Below are 8209 nucleotides of genomic sequence, written 5' to 3'. Positions count from 1 at the left end.
TGGCGCACGGGCTTAGTTGCTCCACAGCATGTGGGATCTTCCCAGACCAGGGATTAAACCTGTGTTCCCTGCATTGGCAGGCAGATTCTTAACCACTGAGCCACCGGGGAAATCTGGGTGCAGATATTTGTAATCCAGGCCTCTATCAGTCTTCAAAACTGGATTTCTTACAGACCATTGGCCATTCAGACCTTCATCCTAGCTTTTGAACTGACTGTTATCTTTACTACTTAGATTCCTAAATGGTTATGAGTCTAATTCTTTTAATTTTCTTTCAAGGAAAATAAATTGTTGCTTTCATTAACAACTCATATCAGAGTTTAATGGTTCTTCTACTTTCATCAGAGATAATTATTTTCATGAAACACTCGGATCTGCATTCCAAGTTTGCATACATGAGTAAGAATCAGTCTCTTTCATATGTTGTCTGTCCTGGCTGCACTTGGGAATTTTTTTAAAATACTGCACAAATGCCCAGGATGCTACCAAATAAGAATTACAGGAAAAAACAAGGCAGATTAATAAATTTAGAAGATTGAGGGAAGGACTCTTCTAGGTACCAAATGAAAATCAAACATGAAGCTAAGTTTCTGGGGATGGGAGGTGGATTATATATGAAGATAATGAGCTACTTAGCAAGAGGAGAAAACTATAAACCAATAGGACTGGAGAGATGGGAGAAAAAATTTCTCCTCTGTTCTCTTAGAGTCTCCAGCTGGGCCTAAGAATTAAACTGACATAAGACAGGTTAACAGGAGAAAAGTATACACGTTTTATTAGAATTTTACATGTACATGGAAATCTTCACAAGAAAATGAAGGCCCAAAGAAGTGACCAGAGCAAAAAGCTTATATACCCTTTAGAGAAAGAGACAATAAATTTGTGATGACTTGATAAGACTAGGGGCAGTAAATTGTAGGGAAGTGACTAGGAGATACATGGGGGAAACTAGTGAAAGACAAGGATTATTTTAATAAGTTTGTACAGATCCAATTCAGTGTCAATTCCCAGTTTCTGGTGATAAGGATGTTCTTTTCTTCCTGCTACAGGGAGGGTACTTTTTTCATGGGAGATTTTATGGTGTGTTTTCCAGTAGAAAAAGGGAGGTCAGAGAGCCCTTCCTGCATCTGTTGTTTTTCAAGTGCCTTCAGTTCAAAATAATCAATATGCCAAAGTGGCATATTTTGGGGTGTTATGTCCTGAATTCTTTCGGGCGATGTCTGTGTGGAAGTCAGAGGATGTTCTGAATATCTATTACTCAATGTACTAAATCACCCCCAAAGCTCAGTGGCTTTATACAATAGTAGTAATTTATAGTTTTTCATTGTTTTCGTGGGTCAGAAATTTGAAGTGACGTGATTGAAATGTTCTGGCTTGGGCATCTCACGAGGTTGCAGTCAAAGGATGGCTGGGACTGGTGTCACTTGGAAGACTCTTTACTCACATGCCTGATGTTGGGTTGGGAACATTCTGGGTCTGGAACAGCTGAAGCACCTTGGGCACCTGTCTCTGTCTCCATGTGATCTCTGTTCATCGTCTCTCCAGGCAGCTTCAGGGTACCAGAATATTCATGTGGTGGTTCAGGGCTCTAAAGCATGCATCTTGAGAGAGAGAACCAGGAGGAAGTATATCACCTCCTCTAACTTAACCTCAGAAGTCATGCAGCATCGCTGCCAACATATCCTATTACACACATTCTATTTGTTAGAAGAAACTCATAAGGCCGGGCCATTTTTAAGCCAAGGGGAATTAGACTCCATCTTTGATGGAAGGATTATCAAAGAATTGATAGACATGTTTTAAAACTACCAGAGAGGTCTGGGTTAGAAATATGAATTTGGGAGTCATCAGCATAGAAGATGAGGAGAGAAAATTCTGTCTGGAAGTTCAAAGAAAAACAAATTGTCCACTTAATAGCTCAGTTGTTGTGTCTAGATCTCTAGGCTAGTTCTGGAAGGAGTAATCATAAAACCTGAAGTCTGCTAGAGTGCGTAACTCGAGGTGTCAACTACAAGAAAAGCGGAGAACAGAAGTCCATCATGATCCTTGGATATATTAAGAGAAAACTACAATTTGGGCTCAAACTTAAACCAATTCCAACTTATGGAGAATGGCACTTAATGTTTCAGTTTGTTTTTTATTATGGAAATTTCCAAGATTATACAGAAATAGAAAAAACATTGCAGTGTACTCTTTACTCAGTTTTAACAGTCTTTTTTCAACTAGCACTTTTTTTTCAGCTAGAATATTTTAAAGCAAAACTCAGACATCATATCACTTCACCCCTAAATAATCCAATATCCACCTTAAAAATAATGATTTTTCTTAAATAACTAACAAAAAATAATTCCTTAATGTAATCTAATACCCATTTCTTATTTAAATTTCTCTGATTGTCTACAAAATATTTTTTTTACAGTTAGTTTGTACCCAAGCAATGGCCACATATTGCATTTGGGTGTTATGTCTCTCAAATATTTTAAATCCAGAATAATGTCCCTCCCCACTCTCCCCCACTCATTTATGCCACTGATTGGTTGAAGAAACTGGTGAGTTGTGCTGTGGGATGTTCAACAAAAGGTTTTGGATGGATGCTTCTTCATGGTGTGGTTTAACTTGTTTCTTTAGCTTCTAAATGTCCTGTATGTTGGAAGTTAGATCTAACCCCTTGAAAAGGTCTTTTTGGCAAGAATACTTCATAGGTGGTACTATGTACTTCACAATCCATCATATCAGGATGTGCATAATGTTCAATTATCCCACTTTGATGGACAACATTGATAAGTGGGTTCCAATACTGAAAGATTGATATCTTCATTATAAAGCTTCCTATCAACCATTTACCCATTTTTTTTAACATCCACTGATTTTCACTTTAATTATTTTATGAGAGATTGAAAAATAATGACTTTCTTTTTTAAAAAACGTTTATGTGCTGTGGAGTTTCAGGAGAAATGTGTACTTTGATAAACATCTGAAGGGCAGGCTCTGAGTTGACTATTTAGTTATTTATTTATTTTAAAATTTATTTATTTATTTATTTTTGGCTGCACTGGGTCTTCATTGCTGCACGTGGGCTTTTCTTTAGTTGCGGCGAGCGGAGGCTACTCTTCGTTGCAGTGTGCGGGCTTCTCATTGTGGTGGCTTCTCTTGTTGCGGAGCACAGGCTCTAGGCACGCGGGCTTCAGTAGTTGTGGCACATGGGCTCAGTAGTTGTGGTTCATGGCCTCTAGAGTGCAGGCTCAGTAGTTGTGGCGCACGGGCTTAGTTGCTCCGCGGCATGTGGGATCTTCCCCAGCCAGGGCTTGAACCTGTGTCCCCTGCATTGGCAGGTGGATTCTTAACCACTGTGCCACCAGGGAAGTCCAGAATTGACTATTTAGATAGAGCAGAGAGATCAGTAACAATTAAACACAATCTGATTTGAAGCAATTTATTTTAAATATTTCATGTGTCTTAGAAGATAAAGCTTTTACAAAGAAAAAAATTTTATGTGGAAAATTTCAAGTATTTACAAAATTAGAGAAAATAATATAATGAATTTCCACATACCTATCACTTAGCTTCAATATTTATCAACACAAGGCTAATATCTATAGCTCCCACTTCCACCATCCCAGATTATTTTATTATTTTAAAGCAAATCCCAGATGTCATAGAATTTTATCTGTAAATATTTGAATATGTATCAGCAAGGGTGTAGGACTCTTTTAAAAAACTTAACAATATCATTCTCCCACCTAAAAAGTTTTTAAAAGAATTCATTTACATCATCAAATAACCAGTGTTCACATTTTATTTATCATATTACTTAAAAAAAAATCATACAGTTTTTCTTGGTCAGGATTAGAATCCAAATATGTTCCATTCATTGCTGAATGTCTCTTTAGTTAGTCTCTTTTAATCCAGACTTATCCCACTGTGATAGATATTCTTACACGTCAACTTTACTGGGCCAGATATTTGGTCAAATATTATTTCCCAGATATTTAGTCAAATATTTTTCTAGTTGTTTCTGTGAGAGTGTGTTTCTTTTTGTTTTTGGTGGTTTTTTGGGGGGGAGGGATGAGTTTAACATTTAAATAAATAGACTGTGTAAAGCAGCTTGCTCTCCCTAATGGGGGTGGGCCTCACACAATCAGCTGATGGTCTGAATAGCACAAAAACCTGACCCTCTCCTGAATAAGGGAGAATTCCACCTACTGGCTGCCTTTAAGCTGGATTATCATTTTTTCCCCTTGCCTTTGGGTTCGAACTGAAGCTTCAGCTTCTCCTGGGTCTAGAAACTGCTGGCCTTTGGAACAGAAGTACACCATCACCTCTCCTGGGTCTCCAGCTTGCTGACTGCAGATCTTAGGACTTGTCAGTCACCATAATCATGTGAGCCAATTTCTTATAATAATTCACTCTTCTCTAGATTGATCTATCTATCTACCTATCTATCTATACTATTGGTTCTGTTTCTCTGGAGAACCTTGATTAATACGCCCATAAATCTTCTTCTTGTTGTTGAAGAAATTGGGTTGTATTTCCCATAGTTTCCATTGTCCACTGGATTTTGCATCCTAGTCTTGTCATTTAACATGTTCTTCTGTCCTTTAAGTTTCCTGTAAATTGGATCTAATGATTAACCTGATTGACATTGGATTTTTAATTTCCAAGACAATTTTTTTTAGTTTTTTACAAGAGAACAGATCCACACTTTTATTTATTTACTTTCAATAAGTTTAAGTCCTTGAAGTGTACAGCATCACATGGATTCTGTGTCCAATGGCCTTAGCAGGAAGGTTGCTTCGGAATTTGGCACAAACCATGCCAGTGTTTCCATGAACATGAGTTATCTTTCCTCAGATTACTCTGGCTTTGTTAGGTTTTCCACCAGGAGTTACTGTGTTGTTCTTTGCTTTGTACACATTAGCACATCTCTTGCCTAGATAGAATTCAGTTTCATCTCGAGCATATACACCTTCAATTTTCAAGAGAGCTGTGTGTTCCCTCTGGTTCCATAGACCCCACTTATAGCCAGCAAAAATGGCCTTGGACCACAGCCTTCCAGACATATTTGTTGTTTTAGAAGTCCTGTTCCCAGCAGGTCTCCACCGGTTCCAAGATGACTGAGCTCCAGGACAATTTTGTGAGTAGTGTTGTGTGTACTTCTATCAGGTGGTACAGAAAGTCCAGTTGTGTTCTTTGTGATGTTAGCAGCCACTGATTTTCATTGACTAGATGAATTCATTAGAGATTGCAAGATGCTGATATTCTAATTCTATTGTTCCTTCTTTCCATGTGTAGTTCTATAAAAAGAAAGTTTGCTTGTCAAGTATTGGTTACTCTGAAGTAGTGTGCATAGGAAATACAGGAGTAATGATTACTTCTTTGCTCTAGTTACCAGTTTTCAAGTTTAATGAATCAGTTCACTAGCACCCTCCAAAAGTGACCAATTAGTTGGCGTTTTTTAAAGTATTATTTTAAACACAAGGCTTAAATACATTTGATGTGTTTTAATCTGTTGCAATTATTAACCTTAGCGATGTTCAAATTAACCATTCTTGGCCAGTGAGAGTTTATTCTAGAAGGCTCCTGAGGTTTTTCTTTTTAATTAATTAATTAATTATATATTTTTGGCTGCGTTGGGTCTTCACTGCTGTGCACGGGCTTTCTCTAGTTGCAGCGAGCGGGGGACTACTCTTGGTTGTGGTGCACGGGCTGTAGGCGTGCAGGCTTCAGTAGTTGTGGCACACGGGCTCAGTAGTTGTGGCTCTCAAGCTCTAGAGCACAGGCTCAGTAGTTGTGGCGCATGGGCTTAGTTGCTCCGCGGCATGTGGGATCTTCCCGGACCAGGGATTGAACCTGTGTCCCCTGCATTGGCAGGCGGATTCTTAACCACTGCACTACCAGGGAAGTCCCTCCTGAGTTCTTTTGATATGAACCTGGTAGTCTCTGGAATCAGCCACTTCTCCAAGGAGCTCAAGTTCCTTTTAATGAGGAATGATCTGTAGAAAACACAGCCTGGCCACTAGAGTTCTCCTTGCTCCATGTGTCTAAAACAAAATGAGCTCGGAGTAGACCTCCCTTCCTGACTCTTGGACTGAAGAGTTCCTATAGAAAGTCACTTTGCCCTACAGACAAAAAGTTACCCAATTTTTAAGGGTTATGTTGGAAAGTGATAAGAAGTGGAGAGAGCTGGCGTGGACTCTGGACAGACACCTACAGTTTATGATCCCTGCCAGAAAAATCAAGTCTTTCTGATCTGAAAACAGCTTGAGGCAGAAATTAACTATGGCATCCCTGGGTAGTGGAGACAATGTAAAGAGGACATTCCATAGTCTACCTAGGCCACCCTCAGGGTCTACATGGCTCCAGATTCTGCCAAGCTGATATCCAATTGGTATGAAAAAAAAGGCCACAGACTCAAAATTTAAAAATAAATCTTTGTTATTTCCAACAATTGCATGGCAATAGGGAGGAGAGAAATGCTCACCAGCCAGTAGCCAAAGGACCATCACACCCCGGTTCCCTACCACACCAAGGTTGTATGATTCCTTTTATTCTTAAGAGGACAAACTGAGATCCTCTGGTCAGTAGGGAAGTTGTAGCCTCAGGACTTTCAGGTAAGGAGAAGAGGGTCTCCTGACACTTAGGAAGCAGAGATAAAATTTTGTGATACTTATCAGGGAAGAAGAAAGTGGGCCTTATTTATAATTGTAAGTTAAAAAAGGTTAAAAATGCTACTTTAAAAAGGGACTGAAACATGCATTTGAATGGGATCACATTGTTAGTCCTGTAAAATATTAAGGACTCGTCATTTTGTGGAGACTACAACTCTCTTTCTGTCACTACAACCATTTACTCTCTCTTATTGTGGAGGGGCTGATTTTATCTTCCTTGATCAATAAGACCTTGCAAAGACACTGGCATTTCATTTCTTTTTCCCTTTCCTTTTTAAGGGATTTAACTTTGGAATCTTCCAAAGGAAGTTTGGCCAATGCCAGATCCCCAGAAGTTTGGGGATTTTTCTTTGTTTTAAACAAAAATTGTATCTGATTCTTCTTGTTCATGTTAGTGATCATCTAATCACAGAGTCGAACACTTTCTCCCCTATACAGAAAAATAAACTAAGTATGCTTTACAATAAAATCTGTCTTTTCTGATAGAAGCCTGAGCCACTGAAAATAAGAGAAACAACTAGAAGCAGAGTAGAGTCCCAGACTAAGGTCTATGTTTGAGAGGCTTTGAAAGTAATCCCTGGGGTTTGGATTATTTTCACAAGGGTTATGAAATTTTATTCAAGTTTGGTGCTCCGTTTTGCACCTCTGCAATAAAAGCAAAATGACAACCAGTACATAAGGGGTTAGCTTGACAAAGTAGACTTCCTTGTGTTAATTTTTAAGTTTTTTTTTCTTACTGTATCTGTCTATAGGCAGATACAGATAGATGTATGAAAATGTTCTTGCCTGTAAAATTTGCATTCATAAATGTGTTGCCGATGGATCACTTGGGCCTGTACACATACCAATTAGTGTGACCACTTCCATCTTAAAATCAAATCTAAAAAACAAAATTTATTTTATATATGTATGTATGTATGTATATAAAGGACTGTGGGTTGTATACAAACTATTGCAAACACTTGTGCAAATCTGTCTTTTTTTTTTATATAAATTTATTTTATTATTTATTTTTTTATTTTTGGCCGTGTTGGGTCTTCGTTGCTGCGCACGGGCTTCCTCTAGTTGTGGTGAGCGGGGGCTACCCTTCATTGAGGTGTGCGGGCTTCTCAGTGTGGTAGCTTCACTTGTTACAGAGCACGGGCTCTAGGCGCACAGGCTTCAGTAGTTGTGCACACGGCCTCAGTAGTTGTGGCTCGCGGGCTCTAGAGTGCAGTAGTTGTGATGCACGGGCTTAGTTGCTCCGCGGCATGTGGGATCTTCCCGGACCAGGGCTCGAAACCGTGTCCCCTGCATTGGCAGGCGGATTCTTAACCACTGCACCACCAGGGAAGTCCTTGCAAATCTGTCTTGATATAAAGGAAAAGCAAAATCTGTATAACATTATTACTACTTGAATGCCTCTGTGACTGATTTTTTTTCATTTTAAATATAAACTTTTTTATGGAAAAAAAAAAAAAGACCTTGCATTCAAGAACTGCCCCTTCCCCCTTGCTCTGATATGCTGATATATTGCCCCTTCACAAGACTTTCTGATCAGA

The 8209-nt window shown here is 38.9% G+C and overlaps 1 pseudogene across 1 annotated transcript; it reads right to left on the bottom strand.

The window, feature by feature from the left end:
- Window positions 1-3023: 3023 nt before the first annotated feature.
- Window positions 3024-5615, bottom strand: LOC309624660 (large ribosomal subunit protein eL33 pseudogene; annotated as a pseudogene). Its single transcript has one exon. The product of its transcript is annotated as a large ribosomal subunit protein eL33 pseudogene (transcript).
- Window positions 5616-8209: the final 2594 nt, after the last annotated feature.

The sequence above is a fragment of the Balaenoptera borealis genome (assembly GCF_965194805.1).
Source record: "Balaenoptera borealis genome assembly, chromosome: 2".
Taxonomy (NCBI): Eukaryota; Metazoa; Chordata; class Mammalia; order Artiodactyla; family Balaenopteridae; genus Balaenoptera; species Balaenoptera borealis.
This window is presented reverse-complemented; position numbering and strand designations above follow the sequence as displayed.